Source organism: Lissotriton helveticus, chromosome 1_1 (genome assembly GCF_964261635.1).
Source record: "Lissotriton helveticus chromosome 1_1, aLisHel1.1, whole genome shotgun sequence".
NCBI classification, from domain to species: Eukaryota; Metazoa; Chordata; class Amphibia; order Caudata; family Salamandridae; genus Lissotriton; species Lissotriton helveticus.
Genome location: NC_136057.1, coordinates 196,387,002 through 196,412,588, shown reverse-complemented (window position 1 = coordinate 196,412,588; position 25,587 = coordinate 196,387,002). Strand labels below are relative to the sequence as shown.

General features: G+C 43.1%; 1 long non-coding RNA gene across 1 annotated transcript in view; it reads right to left on the bottom strand.

Moving 5' to 3' along the window:
• Positions 1–1,539: 1,539 nt before the first annotated feature.
• The window catches only part of LOC144768517 (uncharacterized), a 46,500-nt gene continuing 22,452 nt past the window's right edge, over positions 1,540–25,587 (bottom strand). The window contains exons 2-3 of the long non-coding RNA XR_013598558.1: positions 2,009–2,140; positions 1,540–1,737 (exon numbers count right to left, since the gene is read on the bottom strand). This is a non-coding gene — a long non-coding RNA (uncharacterized LOC144768517). The remainder of the gene's footprint in view (positions 1,738–2,008; positions 2,141–25,587) is intronic.

Below are 25,587 nucleotides of genomic sequence, written 5' to 3'. Positions count from 1 at the left end.
GGGAGTAAAGACAACAGAAGAGAGATTAATTTATAATGTGATAAATGTTGATTTTAGGACAATGGAGGAGTGATCTTTTTATATCGTGATAAATGTTGATTTTATGAAATTAATGATGTATTTTTTAAATTTTACTCCTTTCATTGCTTTTAACACGATTGACTTTTTAAAGAAAATCATTGAAGTATATTTCAAATTATGAATGTGATATGATGTGTGTTTTGTTTTGTATGAATTATTGACACTGTGTATTTATTGTACCGCGCCTTTTTTTGATATTGATTTATCGAAATAAAGTATTTTGACTGACTGGCATTATTTCATGAAATAAAAACAGTAAGAACTGAAACTCTTTGTCTTGTAGTGTTCTAATAAAGCCATGGGCTTCATTCTGACTTGTGTGATCAAAGTCTTCACTGGCTTCTATGGCGACAAAACATTTCTCAAGGCCCTCCCTATTTTCAAAGATTAAGTTGACTGTACGAATGTGAAAGTTCCAACGAGTTGAGGATCCCCTTGGAACGCTTTTGTCCACAATCTTTTGAAGGGCTTCTGTTCTTTTGGGGGAACGTGAGAAGAATGCTGCTATGCCTCCTATATCCTGTAAGAAAACTCGTGTCTCTCTGATCTTTGATACTGCCTGTTGCATAATAGGATTGAGTTGGTGGGCGTAACAGTGCACAAAATGAGCATTAGGGTACACATCTCGAATTCGTTTCTGTACTCCACCAAGGCTCCCACTCATTACGGACGCACCATCATAGCTTTGTGCCATAAGTTTTTGTTTTTGAGGCAGGTCCGGAAAAATTAAGTTCAGTTGATACAGTATAGCTTCAGTAATGGCTGCTGCACTAGAGTCTCTTAAATGTGTGAAACCATAGTACCTCTCCACAACGTTTCTGTCACTGTCAAGGTACCGAAACACTAAGACGGACTGTGTTTTAGTGGCCACATCAGTGGTGTCATCAGCCTGAATAGCCACAAAGTCTGTGTTTCGCAACTCTTGCACAATATGGCTTCTTATAATTTCGAGCATACACTCAAGGAGTTCATTTTGTATTGTTTTAGAGGTGCCCTTAAAGACTGTAGCATGTGCTAAATGTGTTTCCAAATCCTTGTCTATGCTTGCTATTAAATCCACTAGGCCTCTAAAGATCCCTGGTTTTGAGGAACTTTCTGATTCGTCATGGCCTCGCAATGCCTGTTCGAAAGCACCACAGAAACAAATGCAATCAATGATCTTGGATCGAATTTGTCTGTTCTTATCAACGGCCTTATTGTGTTTTTGTATGGTTTCGCGATATGCATCATTTATCTGCTGCTCAATTGGTGCGTCTTCCCCCAACATTCCCAGTCTCGTCAGGTTTTCCATATGATTTCTTGTGAATGCATGCTTCTTTATTTTTTCAAATAAATGCTTCAAGTCTGTGATTCCTTGACGTGTCCAAGAAAAGTCACCACCAAACAGCAAGCAGGGGAAGCAGAACAGAGAATTTCTTATAGGGCATCCTGTAAGCCAATCAGCTTTTGTGTACCAGGCATTTGAGAATGTACGTTTTGCCATTTTCCCTCTGTTCTGGGAAGTTTTCTGTAGGTTAATTTCAGGCTGATGAGGTCCTAATTGCTTTAAATGTAGTTTTTCTTCAAGTGGCCGTGCCTGGAATGACCTTTCAATCAGCTCTTGTACTGTTTTCATGATGGTGTTGCTGGCCTTCCCAATATATATATTAAAGAAACCTGTCAATAATCAAAGTACAACGTATAAGGTGCAGTGCAATAATATAAAATTTTAGTATAAATACATATATCTTGTGCAGTATCGTAATACATCTCCAACAGCTCCCCTTTCCACAAAAAGACTGCTAAAAATACAGCCTTACTGCCTCCTGCCTCACTGTGCCATAGTGGTTGCTGGAGGCACTGAAACAGACACTGCTTGAGGGCCTTGAGAGTGACCACATACATAGCCCTAACTCCCATATAAAAAATATAGCATCAGTTTCCTTACCTTTAACACTGGTGTTTGCTGGGTAGTAGCTGGGGTGAAAGAGCAGCAAAGGAGGTTGGGGTCCTCTTGTTGTTTTCCAAAAAATTGCCCCAAAATGCGGTAATGTTTCAGGTTGTCAGGCTTTACCAGGTGCTGAAAATGAAAAGATAACAATTTATTTTTGAAACACTAGGGTAATGAAACAAAGACTGTGGGCAAAAAACATAACGCTCAAATTCTTTTCTTGCAGTTTGCATGCAGCTCTTAGATGACAGTTAATAGCTTACTGTTGTATGTTACGATTTTAACGTACAAACTGCAAGTAACAAAAGGATCTCTCTGACAAAAGCAGAGACTCATTGACCTATTTACATCATGTGCATTTTTGTGATCTGCATCAGGTACATGTTCTTTGCAGGAGGCACATTAACCTTCTGCGCTGCCGCCTGCTGCTATTTCACTACTGGGACCACAAACATAGTCTGCCAGACTGCCAACGCACCTACATATATAGGCCAACAACTGATGTTTCTATTGTTTGTTTTATATAGCGAACTAGACATCGGGTATCACTATCAGTGCGCTTTACATGAGCACCAGTTTCGTTATATTACCAATAATGCCTAAATAAACCTTAGAATAAAGCTTAAAATCCATGCCGGGGTAATTAGCTCCAACATTGTCAGGAACGTGAAAACCAGAAATCAGATAAAACCAGGCAAGACATTAAATGGCACAGTTATCAAAAGCACGTGCTGGGGGCAGATGAAAGAGGAAAGTGAACCCCTAAGTCCAATCATTTATTTAACACTAGCAGCCCGTCCCGACGTTGTCCGGGTATGAATTGCTGCCGGCCAGTAGTATATTGTTTCGTAGGATTTCGTTTTGATAGCATGTCTTATCTGTGACAGGCCTGTGAAACGCTGCGATTCACAGTACACTGCTGATGCACTTAAGAGTGCGCGTTCAGAAGTGTGTGAACTCGAGTTTCCCTACTTTATTTTCCTTGCAATATTATATAGCGCGAACTCGACTACATGGCATGAGCACAATTTACATTACAGACGAACACATTCAGTTGTGGTAGGCACGGGGAGACAAAGCGATTTGCCTGGAATACAGGATGTTGAGCTGATGCCGAGATTCGAACGTAGCTCCCCATCTCTAAAGTTCGCAATTCTAGAACTTGTGGTGGGAGGTGTGTCTAAAAGTGTATGTCGGTGCTGGGCATCAATGAGAGAGACCTGTGCATTTTTCCAATCGGTGGTGAAAAACATATGACTATGTTGCTGGAGATGTGGGTCGCCGTGCCACCAATGTACTTACGGGGAGGGTAAACACTCATTATTCCGCAACTTTCTTTCCGCATACCATCACTCCGCATACTTTCATTACGAAAGTACAATGACTCCGCAATGCAATTATAACGCATGGCATTACATTTTATATGCTTTTACCACGCATACATTTACAACGAAATTCGTTGTAAATGCATGAATGGTAAAAGCATATTTTTTTTAATGTTTGGATAAGGCAAGTATGGGTATAGGGGTATATGTTTTGGGGTACTGAGGTATATGTTTTGGGGTGTGTGGGTATTTTAAGGGTTCAGATATAGTTTTGGGTTATGGGGTAGTGGGGTATTTTTAGGGTTCAGGAGTAGGTTTGGGTTTTGGGGTACAGGGGTATTTTAAGGGTTTTGGGCTAGGTTTGGGTTTTGGGGTACAGGGGTATTTTAGGGTTATGGGGTAGGTTTGGGTTTTGGGGTACAGGGGTATTTTTAGGGTTATGGGGTAGGTTTGGGTTTTGAGGTAAAGGGGTATTTATAGGGTTTAGGGATATGTTTGGGTTTTTGGGGTACAGGGTATATTTATAGGGTTAAGATGGGTTAGTGTTTAAGGCTGTTGGGGTATTTTATAGAGTAAGGGTGGGTTATGATTATGGGGTGCAGGGCTATTTAAAGTAGGGGTGGGTGCAATTGGTGCGAACGTAGTACAATAAATCCGCAATATTTCGTTCTGTCAGATTTCCAATTATTAATACAGAAACCTCATATATTCAAGGTAAAATAACAAGTATTTCTACATGCTAAAATGCATATAGTCATTTCACAAAAGTGAAATTAGCTTCCAGCAAGCAGTGAGAGAGGTGATGAATTTGAGATCAATCCCCTGCAAAGCATTATGGGACGAGATTAGCAGTGGGAAATGAATATTATAGTATCCAAATAATTCTACAAAGAGCTCATCGTCCCCAGTTGTCCCCGATGAGGCAAATGCAATAGCATTTATAATATTATACATCAAGCTGCAGTTCACCTCATGGTCCCTAGATGTCCCTGATGAGGCACATGCAATAGCATTTAAAATATTACACATCAAGCTGCAGTTTACCTTGTCGTCCCTAGATGTCGCTGACGAGGCAAATGCAATAGCATTTAAAATATTACACATCAAGCTGCAGTTCACCTCGCCGTCCCTAGATGTCCCTGATGAGGCAAATGCAATAGCATTTAAAATATTATACATCAAGCTGCAGTTCACCTCGTCGTCCCAAGATGTCCCTGATGAGTAAAATTCAAAAACATTGAAACCCTTTCATGAATGCTAACAATTATGCTAATCTTATCCCATAATGCTTTGCAGGGGCTTTTAGTTGTATTTTTGCCCATAACTGTGCTTGGGGTGGCTCTAAGAGAATGGGACCTCCAATGAATTACTATTTAAAGGGAGCAGGAATGTATCGAACCTGGGAAAAAAACAACATTCGTGACGGAATGCCCCAGCGATTGTCACCCCCAGCACACACCCACAGCACAATGCAGACACACACACACACGGGACTACTTTGCTGGCACGATTTATTTACCTTTTAAATGTATATGGTGGGTGTCTGCATAGCCTATGTCCTTCTGCTGCAACTGCTCTTTCCAACGCTGTATTGGGTGTTGTGATTGGTGCTGTGGTTCCTGAGATTACCTGCCTCAAAGGTTTGGGCTCTCTCTTTATTATATTAGTATAGATTGCTCAGCAGTCTATCACCAGAGTCAAAGGAAGCAAATATTTGATGTATGCTGCTGAAAAAACCTCCAAAGCCTGCCAACTTCCTCTTAAAGTACAATTGCAAACTTACCAATAGATCTGTTGCAGAGTGCGTACAATCACTGGTTCGGGCACATAAAACCTGCGCAATAAAAAAAGCGGTGGAGCATCATGGACTGTTGTGAAGGCACTTGTATTTCAAACTCGCATTTATAAACAAAAGCAGCCATCATGTTTTAATTTCTCTTGCTGTGTGGCCACACATTCTGTGTGTGGGCGAGGCAGGGTCCCACCCCAGCAGGTGTTGGGCACACTTCTAGAATACCAATCTCACATTTTCTGTAAACCTATCATCATTTTGGAAACATATTCAGGCTCTGCGGAGGACTACCTTACATTATAGTGAATAGAAATAATATTGACAATGGGCAGGTCCCTAAGACGTTATAATCTGAACCCCAAAGGGCTTTGTGTAACAGAAATCACTATTACCCAATTCAGCGTACTAATTTTATCATGTTTGGAAAGATGAAATGCTAAGCCGCGCCAACTGTTTTTGAACCCGTGACCTTCAGACTATACTTAGATCCCTGCAGCATTATAGTAACACACTGAGATACTTTACTTTTATATAAAATACTAGCAGCCTGTCCCAACGTTATCCGGGTATGAATTGCTGCCGGCCAGTAGTATATTGTTTCGTAGGATTTCGTTTTGATAGCATTTCTTATCTGTGACAGGCCTGAGAAACGCTCCGATTCACAGTGCACTGCTGATGCACTTAAGAGTGCGCATTCAGTAGTGTGGGAACTCGAGTTTCCCTACTTTATTTTCCTTGCAATATTATATAGCGCAAACTCGACAACATGGCATGAGCACAATTTACATTACAGAAGAACACATTCATTTGTGGTAGGCACAGGGAGACAAAGCGATTTGCCTGGAATCACAGGATGTTGAGCTGATGCCGAGATTCTAACGTAGCTCCCCATCTCTAAAGTTCGCAATTCTAGAACTTGTGGTGGGAGGTGTGTCTAAAAGTGTATGTCGGTGCTGGGCATCAATGAGAGAGACCTGTCCATTTTTCGAATCTGTGGTGAAAAAATATGAGTATGTTGCTGGAGATGTGGGCCGCCGTGCCACCAATGTACTTAAGGGGGAGGGTAAACATCCATTATTCCGCAACTTTCTTTCCGCATACCATCACTCCGCATACTTTCATTACGAAAAGTACCATGACTCCGCAATGCCATTATAACGCATGGCATTACATTTTATATGCTTTTACCACGCATACATTTACAACGAAATTCATTGTAAATGCATGAATGGTAAAAGCATGGGGCCATATTTATGAAGGCCTTGAGCCGCCGGTGCGCCACTTTTAAAATGGGAAAAAGTGACGCATCGGCGGCGCAAGGCCTTCATAAATAAGGCCCATGGTTTTTTTTTATGTTTGGATAAGGTAAGTATGGGTATAGGGGTATATGTTTTGGGGTACTGAGGTGTATGTTTTAGGGTGTTTGGGTATTTTAAGGGTTCAGATATAGTTTTGGGTTATGGGGTACAGGGGTAGTTTTAGGGTTTAGGGATAGGTAATGGTTTTGGGGTACAGGGTTTTTTTGGGGTTCAGGGCTAGGTTTGGGTTTTGGGTATAGGAGTATTTTTAGGGTTCAGGGGTAGGTTTGGGTTTTGGGGCACAGGGGTATTTTAAGGGTTCAGGGCTAGGTTTGGGTTTTGGGATACAGGGGTATTTTAGGGTTCTGGGCTAGGTTTGGGTTTTGGGGTTCAGGGGTATTTTTAGGGTTCAGGGGCAGGTTTGGGTTTTGGGGTACAGGGGTATTTTAAGGGTTATGGGTTAGGTTTGGGTTTTGGGGTACAGGTTTTTTTTAGGGTTATGGGGTAGGTTTGGGTTTTGGGGTCAGGGGTATTTTTATGGTTATGGGGTAGGATTGGGTTTTGAGGTACAGGGGTATTTATAGGGTTGGGGGCTAGGTTTGGGTTTGGGGTACAGGGGTATTTTTAGGGTTTAGGGATAGGTTTGGGTTTTGGGTTACAGAGTATATTTATAGGGTTAAAATGGGTTAGTGTTTAAGGGTGTTGGGGTATTTTATAGAGTAAGGATGGGGTATAATTATGGGGTGCAGGGGTATTTAAAGTAGGGTTCCTTCTGTCAGATTTCCAATTATTAAAACAGAATCCTCATATATTCAAGGTGACATAAGTATTTCTACATGTTAAAATGCAGATAGTCATTTCACAAAAGCACATAGCTAAAAACACTGGGGGGCAGATTTATGATGACTGGCGCATCCCCAGGGATGCGCCAGTCATCCTGCGCCGCTGCTCCGCCACCCATGGTGCGCCGCATTTACAATGCGGCGCACCATGGGGCAAAAACGGAACAGATGCGTGACGCATCTGTGCCGAAAAGGTGGCGCATTGCTGGAGCTGCGTCGCAAGCGCGACGCAGCTCCAGCAAGGCTCGGGGGTGCTCCATCTCCACAATGCTGCGTCAAGACCTACGCCTGCAGGCTTTAGACTGAGTGAAATCGCGCAATAGATGCAGCAAGGCCTTCATAAATCTGCCCCCAAGTGTTTGTTTCTATTGTGCTGTGCTACAATTGCAATTAACTGCAAGAAGGTTCCTGTACATGACCAGCTATAAGCAAATAAGTTTCTCTATCTTTTTATGCTAAAGTGCATAAAGTACTTTCAAGATGTAGTAAGTAATAAACTGGTAAGCAGTGGGAGATGTGATGATTTTGGGATCCTCCCTAACCTCGGGAGAGTACCAAACAGATGCCTTGAAAACAAAAAAGCACATCTTGAACGATTTAGTTGTGGTCCCGTCCTCTTAGGACAAACCCAATCACAGTTATTGGCAAAAAACATTCCCAACCAAAGGCCCTGCAAAGCATTATGGGGTGAAATTAGCAGTGGGCAGTGAATATTATATAGTATACAAAATCAAAAGAATTCTACATAGAGCTGCAGTTCCACTGGTCGTCCCTAGATGTCCCTCACGAGTCAAATGCAAATGCTTGATGAAAGGATTTCAATGGTTTTGCATTTCACTCGTGAGGGACACCTAGGGACGACCAGTGGAACTGCAGCTTGATGTAAGAATAATTTCAATGCTTTGCATTTGACTTGTGAGGGACATCTAGGGACGACCCGTGGAACTGCAGCTCTTTGTAGAATTATTTTGATATTGGATACTATAATATTCACTGCCACTGCTAATCTTGTCCCATAATGCTTTGCAGGGCCTTTGGTTGGGATTGTTTTTTGCCAATAACTGTGCTTGGGGTGGTCCTAAAATGATGGGATCACCCCTGAAGTTCAACAAAATGTGCTTTTTGTTTATGCTCTTTGGGGCAGATTTATGAAGGCCTTGCGCCACCGGTGCGTCATTTTTAACATGGGAAAAAGTGACGCACCGGTGACGCAAGGCCTTCAGAAACATGCCCCTTTGTGTTCAAGGCATCTGCTTGGTGCAGGGGGAGCCCCACATTCATCAGCTCTCTCATTACCTAATGTTTTCATTGTAAAAGTTCATTTTTGTGAATCCAAGTTCCATCAGTGTAGTGAAGTTTCAAGCCCAGGGTTAAATATTATAGTATCCAAATAATTCTACAAAGAGCTGCAGTTCACCTCATTGTCCCCATGAGGCAAATGCAATAGCATTTAACATATTACACATCAAGCTGCAGTTCACCTCGTTGTCCCAAGATGTCCCTGATGAGTAAAATTTAAAAACATTGAAACCCTTTCATGAATGCTAAAAATGATGCTAATCTTATCCCATAATGCTTTGCAGGGCCTTTTAGTTGTATTTTTGCCCATAACTGTGCTTGGGGTGGTTCTGAGAGAATGGGACCTCCACTGAATTACTATTTAAAGGGAGCAGGAATGTATAGAACCTGGGAAGAAAAACAACACACGTGATGGAATGCCCCCAGAGATTGTCACGCCCCCAGCACACACCCACAGCACAATGCAGACACGCCCGCAAGGGACTACTTTGCTGGCATGGTTCTTTTATCTTTTAAATGTATATGGTGGGTGTCTGCATGGCCTATGTCCTTCTGCTGCAACTGCCCTTTCCAACGCTGTATTGGGTGTTGTGATTGGTGCTGTGGTTCCTGAGATTACCCGCCCCAAAGGTTTGGGTTCTCTCTTTATTATATTAGTATAGATTTGGGAGTATTATTGCAGCTTTCCCAGATGATCAATGCATATACTGCAATGGAAATAAACAAAAAAGGTCACATAAATCGTTATACAGGCAGTTGTAACACAGGTGAATGCTCAAAAATCAAAAGAAATTCTGAACAAGAAAGAGAAGGTATCTGTCTGTTTATAGCAAAACCTTCGCACACCACAAGGTTTCTCCCTTCTAACAGCTGCCCTGCTAGTGGCCGCAGTGCGCCTTGAAAGATACTTCAGTGCGCTTTGCAGCACAGTGAGTGGAGTGAATGTATTTATCATAGTTTGAACAGAATGACTCAGATGCCAGGATGTCTCAGTCTCACAGTGAGCTGAAATACACAGGAGGCTGACAGAGTACCCAAGACCCCAGCTGAATGCACTCAACAACTGGCCCCGGGGATCTCGAACCCCGCCACTGTGCCCCTCAAACTAGGATTCAAGGCGCTACACGTCCTCATTCCAAGTCAACAATTCCCCCCCTTGGCTCCAGTACATAAGCAGCCCGGGCTGGGACAATCAGCGCTTTGACGCATTCGATTCCCAATCTGAACCAAAATGATGTTAGGTCAAATTGAAACGAAGGCTATCTATGCAGCCTACAGTCGAGTCAGACACCTTGCTGTTCACTTATGCATTTTTATATAGCGCGCTGCGCGGACTTTGCTCGATGGTGTCAGAGTGCTTCACAACAATAGGAACAGTAATGATACTACACATGAGGAGAAAATTACAAGTGAACAAACAACGTACAACAGCAAACGTTAAGTTACATGAGACGAAAAGTGATAAATGTGAGCAAACAAAATACAAGAGGTAGCAAACGGTACAATTATAGGAGGAAAAAAGTGACATCTGTGCAGGTTCGTTACAAAGGTATAATACAAAGTACTTGAACTTCACACTACAGTACAGTAGTACTTCTAACAAATGCTGGGCCTGTGTCCAGTTCTGCCAGGTAGGGAACGAACGGAGACGGAGAGTTAGTGTCTGTCTGCAGGCAGCCACGTAGTGAGTCGAACTGCGCAGCACACGAGCCCTAACGACACCACGACACTGGGCCTGTCCCAGCCAGCAGCAGGGGGCAATCACACGGTACAAACAAACACTCGCCTTTTTCAGCCAGGCAACGACACCCCCTGACCGCGCACAAAGCAGCTTCTGCCTGGTGCTGTCTATTCCCCCCAGCTGCCTTTCCATCCAGCCCCCGGCCCCTCTCCGGGATCCTCCTGTCCCTTAGCCATCATGGTAACATTGGTAAACTAAAGCGGAAAGCCTCGGCCTCCATTCGATTCATGCCCGCCCTGCCCCCGCCCAAATTGAAAAGATATTATGCTTTTTTATACAGCGCGCTGTGCGGACTTTACCCGATGGTCTCAGAGTGCTCCCCAACAATAGGAACAGTAATGATACTACACATGAGGAGAAAATTACAAGTGAACAAACAACGTACAACAGCAAACGTTAAGTTACATGAGGCGAAAAGTGATAAATGTGAGCAAACAAATTACAAGAGGTAGCAAACGGTACAATTATAGGAGGAAAAAAGTGACATCTGTGCAGGTTCGTTACAAAGGTATAACACAAAGTACTTGAACTTCACACTACAGAACAGTAATACTTCTAAAAAATGCTGGGCCTGTATTCACAGAAGTTAGGATTTTGTCTTAAGTCTGTCTTAAGTCTGTCTTAAGTTTGTCTTAAGACAAACTTAAGACAAAATCCTAACTTCTGTGAATACCAAAAGTAGTAAGTTCATTTTGTGAATGCCAAAAGTAGTAAGTGCATTCTGTGAATACCAAAATAGTAGTAAGTTTAGGATTGAGTCTTAAGTTCATTATGTGAATCGGGCCCAGAGTGTGTGTGAGAGAGAATGTGTGTGTGTGTGAGAGAGTGAGTGAGGAGGGAAACATAGACGATGTCCACTAAGCAGCAGCTGCAGTGTCTTCAGCTGTTACTAGAGGGCGGTCTGCCTGACAACAACCAGCTGTTTTGGGGTGATGGAGCGAGGTTCAGAATAATATTTTGTTCTGACTCACAAAGTTATACTTCCATAATTGAATAACAGTACTAACAGCATGGAGTGGAAATATTAACCAACCTAGATTAAAAGTGCACTACACGACATATGGGACTAATATTTGTGCTTTATACCGCAACTGCAAGTATCTGGAAAAAAATAAATTAACCTTGTCTATTGTCTTTGTCAGTATTAAATGCGGCTGAATAAAAATGTCATGTGCTCATTTTGTGTGCTTATGTGATGTATTTTACGTCTTTTTGTGTGGCAAAAGCTCGTGGAGGATTCTGCGGCCTAAAAGAAAAAGTAAATATAAAACGCTGCTTTCTTTGTGCTGAGTGCTAGGTAACATTGATTAATGGGTTAATATTTAGCAAAGGGGGTGGGTAACAGAATGAATCTTAATTCTTTAATTAATTATTGTTTTGTGTTTGTTTCAATACTAGTTTCGAATTGGAAAGGCTTAAGGCCTAGCGTTTTTAAAGATGGTGTCTTGAGTCCTGTCCGGAGAAAGCAAGAGCCCTGCATGGAAACTTTTATCACGTTGAAAATATTTGCAAGCTCAAATGAAAATTGTATTATACGTGCTCTTGGAAGGACCAAATCAAGGACAGGAACTGGCAAAGATTGCCAAGCTGAGGAAGTCACAGTCTGTGATTTGCAAAATGTTTCGTTTTGAGGAAGCTGCGTGACTTGTGAATAAGAGACAATGGACTCTAAGAAAAGTCTGATCTAGGCTTCGGGAGAGTTGATGACACCATATGAGCTGACATCAGTCAGCCAATTAGAACGCTGGATGACAGAGAAAAATATACTTTTAGTGAGATTAGTTAGACAGAAAGGTATAAAAATTGCCCCGTGGACAAGTGGGGGCTGCTTACTTGCTCATTTTCTGATTCCTGAAGAGTGTGACGTGCTGACGGACTTTTGGCGCACGTAAGGATTATAGACTTTTATGACTTATTTTTTAGGTGAAGCGAGTTTAGACAGGGAAATTAGGATTTAGGGAATGGAAACCTTTATTTGCTTTATTTCATGTCATCTGATTTTGCTTTAACAAATGCCAGATTAATGTGCCTTTCCTTCAATTAAAAGCTGCTGATATTTTATTAATAAAATAAAGATTAACTTAAAATGCTCAATCTTTGAAATATAGAGTTAATAAATTAGATTTTGAAACAACAAGCAGGTCTTGTTTATTCATGTCTAGTTATCATCAGTTGATCCATTTACCTTAGTGACTTTGGGGCACATTACCAAGCAATAGCGATAATTATCGCTATTGCTTGGTTAGAGAGAAAAATTTACCGCTGAGGTGCGGCGATTTTTATCGCAGATAAACCTTGGTATTACCAAGGTTTATCGCAAATGCGATAAAAATCGGCCGCAATGCATGAATATCGCTGAAAAGTCAGCGATATTCGTGCATTACAGAGCTAATGCTCTTAGCTATGTTATCCACCTCCCATTGGATAACATGGCTAAGAACTGCTCAGGGCAGGTGTTAGCTTTTGGAGATATTCGCGCTTAGCGCGAATATCTCCAAAAGTTGGTAATAGGATATAGCGATGTTAGCGACTGTTTCCAGTCGCTAACATCTTGGCACGCCCACTTTGCATGTCATTAGTGATAAATATCACTGACATGCAAAGTGGGGCCCAAGATGGTCGCTATTTCCTAATAGCTGTCGCTAACTGGTGTTAGCGACAGCTAGGTAATAGAGAGATAATTTTATCTCCGCTTTCTTGGCTTTTAAAGCCAAAAAGCGGAGATAAACCCCCTTGATAATATGCCCCAATATTCCCACTTAAAACAAACACGCCCTCAAAGTATGAACTACTTTGAAACATCCGCATCCCACCCTCTCACTGTGTAACACTTAAACTCCAATCAGGCAACTACCACACGCACTCAAACACATACACGTTTCTTCGCACCATATGCTGGCAGCCGAGCCTTACTTCTCTCAAATCAAAAAGACCGACAAGAAGAGCTAATAGCAACAATGTATTTGCAAGGAAGCAACATTCCAATGGGAATAGAGCACACAAATATTTGACAATTATGTCCACTGCTTGGCAGATGTTCAATGCATGTTTTAAAATGTTTATTAAATTATTTATACTGCTTAAAGGGCCCCTTGCGGAATTAGGTGATTTTAAATATGAGCACCACAGTTTCATGATAGCTGGTGACCTCTAAAAATCTTCCCGGGACGCCGTGAGGACTTCTCGCCTGCTCCTACCTGAACCTGCATCAGTGCTACTTCTTGCCGCTACGTGGAAGCTTTGCCCACCAACGCTGCCTGTTTGCCCTGTGCTTGCTGAGGTGCTGAGAGGCTGCAGGGGAGCCGCGCGGCAGGGACTCACTCTCCCAGGAGTCCCTGCATGACCAACCAACATCCGGTCAGCGGCCCCTGCGTGCCCCGCCCACAGCCGCCCTCCCACCAATAAAATCAGAAGAGGAATCGCCTCGCGGGACACGAGCGGGACGCCGGGCTAAGCCCGGGCAAAGGGCGAGCCCTCTACGGCCCTCATCGGCAGGAAGAGACAGGGACAGGGCCTGGAACGCTGGCCAAAAAATCATTAGTGAGTTTCCAGTTTTTCATACCCATTTTTGTAACTACAGGAAAGTTATCCTGTGCTAAAGCACTGTATGATATAACTTGGGGGAAATTAGCGTTACAGCCCCCCATTATGTCTAAGTCAAAATCGACTCAAGCTGTTAATACCATTGACAATTATATGGTTCAAGTTGTTGCGAAAATAAACAGTGATAGGAGATCTTCACTGAGATTGAGCCTTTCTCCCGTACTGCCAGCACTTGATAATATGTCTTTTGACACACCTGCCCTGGACACTAGCAATGAGGTCTTTTTGCAACCTGAGAACAACCCTTTAACCCAGCTATTAGTAGCCATAGCCGACTCTGCCACTGAGAGTATACCTGACGAAGATATTGAACTGCTAGAAGAGGAGCCCCCGGCACCGGTACCAGCTCCAAGAGCAACCAGGGGGGGGGGGGGAGAGTCTTTCAAAACGGGGCGGGCTTCACTCAGGTAAAAAACGCCTAGATATATCCCCACCAAAAAGCACTGGAGAAGATGCAAGGGGAATCTCTGGGGGGAAGTTACTCTTGGACGAAGACCAATTTAAGAAACTGTTAAATGCCCTAGATAGTAAAATCAAGACCATAACCAAACCTCTCCTATGCAAAATAGATCACCTCACTGATGAGGTGAACAGGTTGGAGGGAGTTTGCAATAATCATTAGAGGAATCAGCAAAAATTGCTAAACAGGGGACACTTAGAGTCGAGTCAAAAAATACACAGACAACCCCCAGGCTAGAACTCTTGGAAAATACTCCCCTCATCCCTATGCTGCTGAATGATATAGGGGGGGGGCCCTAGGGGACTGGATAATAATAACAGTGATTTCGAAAGGCCAAGACAAGGGGACAGGCTGGTGGATTCTAATATAGAGAAGGGACCAGTAGAACTAATCGTAGAGGCATCCCCCCTGGTATTGGTCCTGGCGAATGTTCCCCATTTAGAATCTGGGCAAGTAGAGAATCCACCATCCCTAATAAATAAATCATTGCATTGGCTATCAAGGAACATGGCCTTTTCTCTGGGGGGGATGGAGCAGTTGGCACAAGAAGTTGTGAAGGCTAGAAGAGTAGAATGGATCGGGGGTAGTAGCAAAAAATGCAGAGGGGATTGTGTGGTGTTACACTTTTCTGATCCTGAAGTGCTGCCAAACATTCTAGCAAACATTTACCCTCCCCAGCGTAGATCCACAGAGATAGTTCCTCTAACGCTAGATTTTTTCTATGCAAAGAAAGGGAACATTTTAAATCCCACAGTACTCAGAACAAAATGGAATTCTGTGGTAAGAAAAGGCAAACCCCTTGGTAAAAGTTGTAATTGGGGCATACCGACGGATAATAGATACGCTGCCCTTTCCGATCTCAATGAGTGTGATTGACTGAAAGGGCGGATGAGCATAGCTAAGGGTAACATAGCTGGGATTCAAGAGAGGGGTACTGGAACTGGTAAGAAACTTATTGCCACTAACTCTAGTAACTTGAGGACACCTTGCTGTAACGGGGATTATTTTCACAACAAGGGGTATTTGACTCCTACTCCCCGTATCTTTGGAAACTGCAGGGTATCGAGCCTCCCACCCATTCTGGCTCAACTCCCGCAAGCCCAATATGTATTATCATTGAATGAGAGGGCCAGTCCGCCGAAGGTAGGTCTTAAATTCCTATCCTGGAATTTGGCGGGAATTTCCCATAAACTAGAGTCCCCAGAATGGGGTAAATTTGTTGACAACCACGATGTAATTATGTTTCAGGAAACTTGGGCAGTGAATCCTGTTTATCGTCAGGGTTTTTTTAATTTCTTTGTTCCCGCGAAAAAGAACCCAAAAGGGCGGCCCTCAGGGGGACTAACTACATGGGTACGCCAATCACTCCAATGTACTACTAGAGCGAGACCCGTTAACAATTGTGACTTACTCCCAATTGTGATAACCTGGGCTGATGGCCACGAGATGGCCCTCTATAACATTTATGCTAGGGGAACATTAGGGGGCAAAGTCTCAGAGGTGGTAGTAGCACTAGATAATGATCTAGAGAATCTTCCAACGCATGTCACCATTCTAGTGGGGGGTGACATGAATACAACGTTCGAACCACTAGGCCAGGAGGATAATGAAATATCTTCAGAGAAAGACACTAAATGGGGAATCCCTCAACTGGATTTACCTATGGTAAAGAAATGGTCCGAAGTGGCAGTACAAATAAAGAGTTTGTGTTTGGCTAGGGGGTTGAGGGCAGCAAATGGCCGCACCCCCTCAGATCTCCAGGGTGTTCATACTTTTGACAACACAAGGGCAACCAGTAGGATAGATTACTTCCTTGTAGATGTCAGAGATTGGCATAAGACGATAGACATGAAAGTGATACCAAGATTGGAGAGTGACCACAATCCGTTGTCTTTGCTCTTCAAATTGGACCAAGGAGTAATATTATCAAATTCTGTGAGGGGTGTCATGCCACTAGATATTATTTCAACTAATAACCTTCGCCACGTTAAATGGGCAACTTTGTTGGATAAGCCAGGGGAAATGCAGGCTCTATTGGAGGTTGTTGTAAAAGAGGTTAGCAGATTGCAGGATTGCAGATTGTCATAAACCTAATTTTAATAAACTAATTGAAGAGTCTCACTCCAAATTCTTTCTTAACATACAGGGGTTCTTCTTAAAAAAAGCTCAGCAGGGAAAGGGTGCCTGTCTACAGAGAAATAAAGGATGGTATGACCATTCATGTAGAAAGGCACGGCAGATGCTCAGCCTGGCGCTGAGGAGTAAAGTTGGAGTGTTGAAGGCCAGGGACGACTATAGAAAGGTTCAAGCTAGGGCAAAAAGGTTATGGGATGAAAATCAATGGTTAGATCTTAAAAAAGCGTGTGCAGCCAAACAGCAGAAAGAGTTTTGGGCCATCTTAAAATGGGGCAGGAGGGGAATTGCAGAGTGTCCAAAAAATCATGTGGCCAAGGAAGAATGGGTGGATTTCTTTAAACCGCAATATGCTGAAAATTCGCCTGCGGGCTTCCACCCGCCCCCCCAAAATGGTATTTTACAGCCATGAAGTATTCACATGTGGGGATGTAAATGTAGCATTGGACGGGGTGACAAGAGGTAGGGCCCCAGGAATTGATGGAATACCGGCAAACGTATTTTTATCTGACCGGACGAATTGGTGCCAATATTTTGCTTGGCTTGCAAATTCCATCGCTCAAGGAGCTGAGTTACCAGCCTCATGGAAGGGTGCGGAGATCATTGCAGTTTTTAAAAAAGGGGAAAAGGCTTTACCAAGTAATTATAGACCATCAGCCTTATCGATTCAGCGCAAAAACTGATGGGAAGAATGATACAAAATAAAATTCAAGCCTGGATAGAAGATAAGGATATCCTTTCCCCGTACCAAGCTGGCTTCCGCCCCCTAACTAGCTCCGTCGACCAGGTATTCCATTTTTTAACCCTTTACTGGAAAAACGTGACCTTGACAAATGGCCCATTATACGCTGTTTTTGTCGACCTAAAGTCTGCATTTGACTTAGTACCTCGACAAAAACTATGGATTGTTCTTAGTGAGCTTGGAATTAGCCCCGAATTATTGACACTGTTAGTGCGTATGCACGAAAACAACTACGCCAGGATTCGGTGGGGTGAACAGGGGGACATCACAGATTCCTTCCCTGTGGAGCGTAGTGTGAGGCAGGGATGCGTTCTGGCCCCCACCTTATTCTCTCTTTATATCAACGGCGTTGTAGACTATCTAAAGAAATCACCAACTGATGCTCCTACGCTAGATGGGAAGCGGGTCCCAGTATTAATGTTTGCTGATGACACTCTACTGATCACGCGGACCCCTAGCGGATTACAAAAGACAATTGATGCATTTGGAGATTTCTGTCGGATTCGTGGCCTGGAATTAAACACCACAAAGACCAAGTTTATGAATTTGAACCCTGCTAAGCAATTCAAGGGAAAAATTTAATGGGTCTGCTTTGGAAGAGGTGAACGCTTTCACCTACCTTGGAATTTCCCTGCAGGGCAGTATGAATTGGAAATCACACATTGATACTGTGTTTTTAAAGTACCACCAGCTGGCTGGCACCATAGCACAAAAACATAGATCTTCATTAACAAAACCCATCCAGCCTATTATGGAGATTTATAGTATGAAAGTGCTGGGCGCCTGCCTTTATGGATCAGAGCTATGGGGCTTCGCCAATCTGGGGGTCTTGGCTACTGCAGAGAACAAATTTCTTCGCTGGTTGGTTGGGGTCCCGCAGAGCACTCCATTGATTCCTCTCCTATATGATCTTGGGAGGAAAAAGATCTTGGATATGGCCCGATTGCGCCCACTTTTATTCTGGAGGCGCATAAAGACTACACCTGAATTGGGCCATATTGCATCTGCTCTTATGGATATTATTAGCTCTGATCGGTTCCATAAAATATCCTGGCTTAAAGAAATTAGGAACCTGCTACAAAAACTGCATCTAGACCATTTATGGATTACTACTGACCCTTCCGCCTTTCCATCTAAGGCGTCGTTGAAAAAAATGTATTGGGACATGGTACATGAATCTGTCTTAATTTCCAATCAACCCTCTATATTGACAGCCCAGTATTTGGAGTCCAAATTAACCCCAAATTGTGAACAGTATTGGGATTTGATCACAAAACCCCTGGACAGAAAGCTGTATTTCCAGTTCAGAGTTGGCTGCTTACCTCTAAATGCTTTTACTCTAAAGTGGTCATCAAGTAATGTAAACACATGTTGTTACTGCAAGGTTCACGTTGAAGATATTCCTCACTTTTTGTTTGTATGCCCCTTGTATGCTGCTCCAAGAAGTAGATGGCTAAAACCAGTCTGCAAGAATTTGGGCTTAAGAAAATATCTAGAAGCACTAAGAATAATAAAATCAAATTGTGCTCCCAATCTTGCAATTGCCCTAGCCAAATATTTGGGATGGGCCTGGATTATTCGCACTCGCACTTTAACTGCAATTAATCAAGAATGAAGTATAGTATGTCGCATTAAGCGAGACTTACTCTTATGTACCAGGTATAGATATCCTGTTTTTTATATTGTATAAATCCTTTTTAGCTCAAAGAATTCGCCAGCAATTTGTATTTAATATGTATCTTAAATTGATCTTAAATTTGGTATAGTATTTATTTTTGTTTAGAATAGGGATAGAATGCTTTTATGACAATGTTTAGTAATCTAATTTATCTTAGTACATCCCCTCTGACAGCTGCTCAGCAAGGATGAATGAGTTATGCGTAGAATGTTAGGATGCCTGATGACAGTGTGTTTGGAATGTGTGAGAGTGCTTGCTAGTGAGAGAGAATGACAGTTGGAGAGAGTGGGCATTTGCAGCTTCTAAATTCTCATCTACCTTGCCTTCTGATCTCTGAGCTGTGCTAATTCTTCCTTAGCTTTTACTACATTTAAATTTTCATCTATAGCTTTAGATGTACAATGCACTATGTATCTTGTTCATCATTTATCTTTGTATTGGTGCATTATTGCAATCTTTATTGTTTGTTCACTCTAAGGGAAGAGGATATGTAGTAATCTAATTTATCTTAGTACATCCCCTCTGACAGCTGCTCAGCAAGGATGAATGAGTTATGCGTAGAATGTTAGGATGCCTGATGACAGTGTGTTTGGAATGTGTGAGAGTGCTTGCTAGTGAGAGAGAATGACAGTTGGAGAGAGTGGGCTGAGCAGCAGTCATGCAGCTCCTGGTGGGATTCCCTTTACCAACTAAGTTACCTTCTTAAGATCGTCTGTGGAACAACTATGGACTACAAATAAACCTCTACATGATAATACCACTTGGCTACACCTTGTCATCTATCCAGAAATAACCACAACACAATGCTGTCGAATAAAGTATTGAAACTTGAAAACTTGATAGTTGGATTGTTTTGTTAGGCACGGGGAGATTGTGATTCGCCCAGAATCACAGGATGTTCAGCTTCATTGCCGAGACTCGAACTCTGGAAACTTTGGGGCAGATTTATGAAGGCCTTGCGCCGCAATTGCGTCACTAAATGTGACGCAACGGCAGCGCAAACAATGCGCCCTATTTACAACGTGACGCATCTAAGAGATGCGTCACGTTGGAAAGCCCTGCGCCATAAGGAGGCGTTCCTGCGCAGGGGGGGGCGTTCCTGCGCAGGAACGCCTCCTAAAAGTGGCTGAGTGATATCTATGAGATTTCACTCAGTCACTTTCTACGTCACTTCCTTACGCCTGCTTGAAGCAGGCGTAAGGGTGACGCACAATGCATAGAATAGGTGGCTCCTGTGCATTGCAGGAGTCATGTCGCACTTGCGACATGACTCCTGCAATGCGCCGCCCGTACGTCAAGAAATGCGTCACGCATCCTCACTTCCTTGCACCATGGTGCGCCGCATCATAAATGCGGCGCACCATGGGTGGCGTAGCAGTGGCGCACCGTGGCGCATGTTAACTGGCGCATCCCTGGGGATGCGCCAGTTAACATAAATCTGCCCCTCTGTCTTTCTGGGAAGAGCTAACTCTCCCAGGAAGGGGTTAATTCATGGAGCTGAAATGCTTCAGCTGCAGTGGGAGGTAAGGGGTCTCCACTGCTAAAACCGAAAGCTTGTCTGTTTGCTTGTTTGCTTTTGGTTTTAGCAGAGAAGGCTCCGTGCCTCCCACTGCAGCTGAAGCTGTCAGCTCTGTGAATTAACCCCCTCCCGGGAGAGTTAACATGACAAAAGAACGGGCACCTCCTGCCCCATCGATCTCCCCTCCCTTATCTTATCTTATCTTAAGGGTGTTTTGTATAGCGCTCTGTCACCATAAGTTTCCTGGCGCTGATTGAATGCTGAGAGGTGTAGGCACGGGGGTCTAGCCAGACTGTGTAAAAAGCAAAGTTTTCAGGAGTTTTCTAAACTCCAGAAGCGATTTAGAGAATTTGAGCGGAAGAGGCAGAGGGTTCCAAAGGTTGGGGGCTAAGTGAGCAAATCTGCGGTCACCGAATTTTTTAAGCTTAACTAGGGGGGTAGCTAAGAGCTGGTGATGAGAGGACCATAGGTTGCGTGCCTGACGGTAGAGGGTAACCAGGGATTTAAGAAAGGCGGAAGATGTCCCAGAGACAGCTTTGAATGCCAGGCAGCCGATCTTAAATGCACCCCTCCGTTCAACCGGTAGCCAATGGAGTTTGCGAAGTAATGGCTCCGCAGACTGCCACTTCGGGGTCTTGTAGTCCAATCTGGCCGCCTGGTTCTGTACTATTTGAAGCCTGTATAGAAGGAATTTTGGTAGGCCATGGTACAGAGTTTGAAAAATCCAGGCGGGACAGTACCAGGGCGATCAGGACTTGTATCAAAGCCTCAGGTGTGAGGAGGTGGGAGACTTTCCTGATTTTTCTGAGCTGAAACATGCATGATGACACTACAGCACCCACCTGGGGCTTGAGGGAGAGCTCAGTGTCGATAATGACCCAAAGACATTTTGCTGACTTGGCTGGAGCGGGTGGGGAGCCGAATTCCACTGGCCAGAACTGTGGGCCCCAGTAGGTGGAGCTGTTGTTTGGGAGAATTAGTTCTGTTTTCCCCGGGTTCAGCTTGAGCTGGTTAAAGTTCATCCATTGTTGGATGTATAGCATCACCGCTTGACAGTCAGTGGCTGCGTTTGGGGTGTTGAGAGGGAAGATAATTTGCAGATCGTCTGCCTAATTAAGGACGGTGATGTCCCACCTCTTCAGGGAGTGAATGAGTGGTTGAAGGTAGAGGTTAAAAAGCAGAGGGGACAGGGAGGATCCCTGAGGCACTCCACAAGTAGATGGCACCTTGGCGGCCGTGAAAGGGCCTAAGCAAACTGCTTGGGTTCTGCCCGATAAGAAAGATTTAAGCCAGGCAGAGGCCAGGCCCTGGATGCCGGCCTGCTCAACACAACTCCCTCCCCCTTAGATATACCAGAATCCTACAAGAAGAATGGAGCGACGCCGGGAACAAAGGTGAGATTTAAGTGGAGTGTGCTCCCCCCCTGGGAAGGTGTCGCGCCCCACAGATTGAAGAACACTGCGGTACAGTCAGACAAGGATTTCAATTTCAATTTATTTCATTTGTTTGATTAATTATAATCTTACAAACGTTCCAAAAATGGGATAAAATATAAAAGATTAAAAGAACATATATGATTGATACCACATCTTAAATATGCAAACTTATACTTTAAAATGCAGTACACAATGGGGCAGATTTACAAGCCCCTTGCGCCACTTTTGCGTCACTTTTAACATGGGAGAGGCAGGGCTCGAGTTGGGATACCGCACGGGTGGACGGCGTCCCCCCACTTATTTTATCGGGTGGATGCCGTCCCCCCTGCCAAACAGCTGGACTTCACTCTTTGACCTCTCTGTGATGAGATCGGAGCTCACAGCACGCTGCTCACGCGCTGACTTTTCAGATGCAATCGCATCTAAGGGGGGAGCGAGGGGAGGCAATGAGCCCGATGGTGCAAGCCACCTTTCGTGACGTCACTGCCGGTGACAGCGTCCCCCCACTTCTTTTTTTAGGACTTGTGCCCTGGGGAAAAGTGACGCAAAAGTGGTGCAAGGGGCTTGTAAATAAGCCCCAATATATTTAAAATATAGTAGATAAGGATTTCAATGTATACTCCTCTAATTTTCTTCCAACCCTCCACAAATATTTTACAAATGCAGAATTCATAGATATATCATCAGAGCTTAGACATACTATCAAAGCTTGCCTACCTGTCCTTACTCCACGATCGTTAAAAGCCTCTTAAGTATAATTTTCCTTTTGTTTTCTAATTCAGGGCAAAGACACAGTAAATGTATAATATTCTCTTGTCCCGATTTACATAACCTACATTTGGGTATCCTCTTCTGATTTCTTCCATGGAGGCAAATGACATAAACCCGGCAGTAAGCCAAATTGTGCTTTAATAATGATATGTTTGTTTTTAATGACCACGATGTTTCTAAATATTCTTGGACCTTTTTTTTCTTAAATCCATTTATTATTGGCCATGCCTGTTTTCTGTTTACAAATATATCTTTATCTCTTATCAGCGATAGATGATTAGGTAATTTGTGGATTGTATTTTTAAAACTTTCCTGAGTAATTGTAGTTTCCAAGATAGGCATTACGCTAAATTCTTCAATCACTGCATTTAAAAACGTCCAGGCCTGCAGTTTTCTATTATAATTTACTTCATGCCATAGTAGCTGGGACATTTGATTTTCTTGATCGTTTCTTATTCGGTTCCACACTTTGAGAGCTTGTCCTTTCCTCACATTTAACTGGTTGTTTAACCAAAATTCAAGCTTCACTTGTGCTTGGCAAACAAAAAAGGGTTTTATAAGTTCTTGCAACCGCATTATTAATAATTACTGCATCTTTCCCATTTAGTACCTCACTGCTGTATGTCAGAGTAGGTATCAGTTTTGATGAAATCACCTTTAGGAAGTGACCATAAGACAAGTCGCTTATTGATTTCTGTAGAATCCTAAATGCTGCTACCAAAGCATTTGCTTTTCCGTAAATATCCTTTTTTTGCGGGAGGAAGTTTCCATTGTCATTAAATATTACACCAAGATATATGTAAGATTCAACTTGCTCTAATTGGGTTTGTTCCAATGACTATTTATATTTATGTAAAAGTCTTGTATTTTTTGTAATTTCCATTACTTTGGATTAATCGCTGCAACCCAATTTTAGTTTGAATTAAAAGTATAACGTCGTCTACATACAACAAATTGTATATTTGCTTGTCAGCTAACCAAGGGGATCTGTGTTTACTTCATTCAGCATGGTTGAAAAATCTGCTAAAAACAAGTCAAAAAGCAATGGGGCAGAACGCACCCTTGCGATAATCCTCCAGTCGTAGGTATTTCTTTTGTTAGAGTCCGTTCATCTCCAATCCTCACCCTAATAGAAGTATCAGTACGCAAAAGTTGAATCAAATTTAATAATGAGGCTTCAATTTCTTGCTCTTTTCGGTTTTTATACAAACAGTGTCTATTTACACAATCGAAAGCCAATTTAAAATCCACAAAGATACAAGGGGCCTCATTTATGAGGCCTTGCGTCCGTTTTGCGCTTCCGATACGTTACTTTTTGTGACGCATCGGCGGCGTTAAAACATGCCTCTGGTTGCGCACTATTAACAAAGTGACACATTTAAGCAGAGGCGTCACTTTGTAAACCCCTGCACTACATTATACCTGTGTCAAGTATAATGTATGCGGGGGGCGTTCCCCGCAAAAAGCCTCGTAGAAGTGATGCAGTGAAATCTATGAGATTTCACTGCATCACTTCTAGGAAGCCGTTGATCGAAATCTCACGCCTGCCTCACAGCAGGCGTAAGACTGATGCAGGCCCTTCACATGGGGCTTGCCCCATGTGAAAGTACGCATTGCTGGAGTTACATCACTTTTGTGACACACTCCAGCAATGCGTCACTTTTGCGCCATACAGATACGTCAGAAATACTGACGTATCTGTAATTCCTTGCGATATGATGCGTCATACAGTAAATATGACGCATCAGGTATGTCGCAAGGAAGGCGCACTGAGAAGTGACGCATCGCTGCTTTCATGCAGCGATGCGTCATTTCTCATAAATGAGGCCCAAGGACTCTTTTGCTAAAATGGCCTTATCCATTAATACCGATAGGCCTGATATGTTTGAAGAAGTTCCTAGACCTTTTTTGAATCCTGTTTGATTCGGGGGCAGTATCTGCTTATCTTTTAACAAATCTGTTAAGCTTGACAGTAAGATCCCTGCGAACAATTTCGCTTAAGTATCTTACAGGGTTATTAATCGATAGTTTTCCAGCAATTGTCAATTTCCTTTCTTAAAAATAGGAGATATTAATGACTCTCTCCAGGATTTTGGAAACCCTTGCTCACTACGCCACTGGAGTCAAGCTATCCTGGCTGAAGACGATTAATAGCCAGAAACCGGTCCTAGGATGCTTGATTCCGGTCCGGGGAAGACATGGCTTGGTAGTTCGGTCTGGACTGTTCCCATGAGGCAGAGGGTCAAGACTGATTTGCATATGGCCATGTCTGAACTAGGGTGGCTTGGTGAGCAAAATAACGATGGATTAAACCCAGATCTGTGACTGGGGGTGAATGTTTTTCCATTGTGCAACATTCCATCCATCATCTTGTGTGTTTTGCTGTTCACCCTATGTGTGAAGGGTATGCCCAGATGTGGGTCCCTTGCTCAGTACACCATTGGAGTCAAGAGATCCTGATTGAAGATGACTGATAGCCAGAAACTGGTTCTAGGATGCTTGATTCTGGTCCAGGGAAGACATGAGGCGCAGGGTCAAGACTGATTTGCATATGGCCGTGTTTGAACTAGGGAGGCTTGGTGAGCAAAATAGTGAGGAATTAAACCCATATCTGTGAGTGGGGGTGAATGTTTTGCTATCGTGCAACATTTCATCCATCGTCTTGTGTTTTTTGAAATTCCTGACTAAAGCATACTTTTAATGGGAGATGGATTATGCTGATACATTCACAGTGTCGTATCAGCGATGTTATCGCTGTTTTCAATGGAACATCGCTGGTTTTACCGCTGTCACTGAAATATTATCGCCATAGAGCTATGCGTTGTAAATATAGCGTTATCATGGCGATAATATTCAGCGATAGCTGGCAATAATATTTCTATTGCTATGTATGGCCAGTGATAATTATTGCTGGCTGTTGATAATATGCCCCTTAGT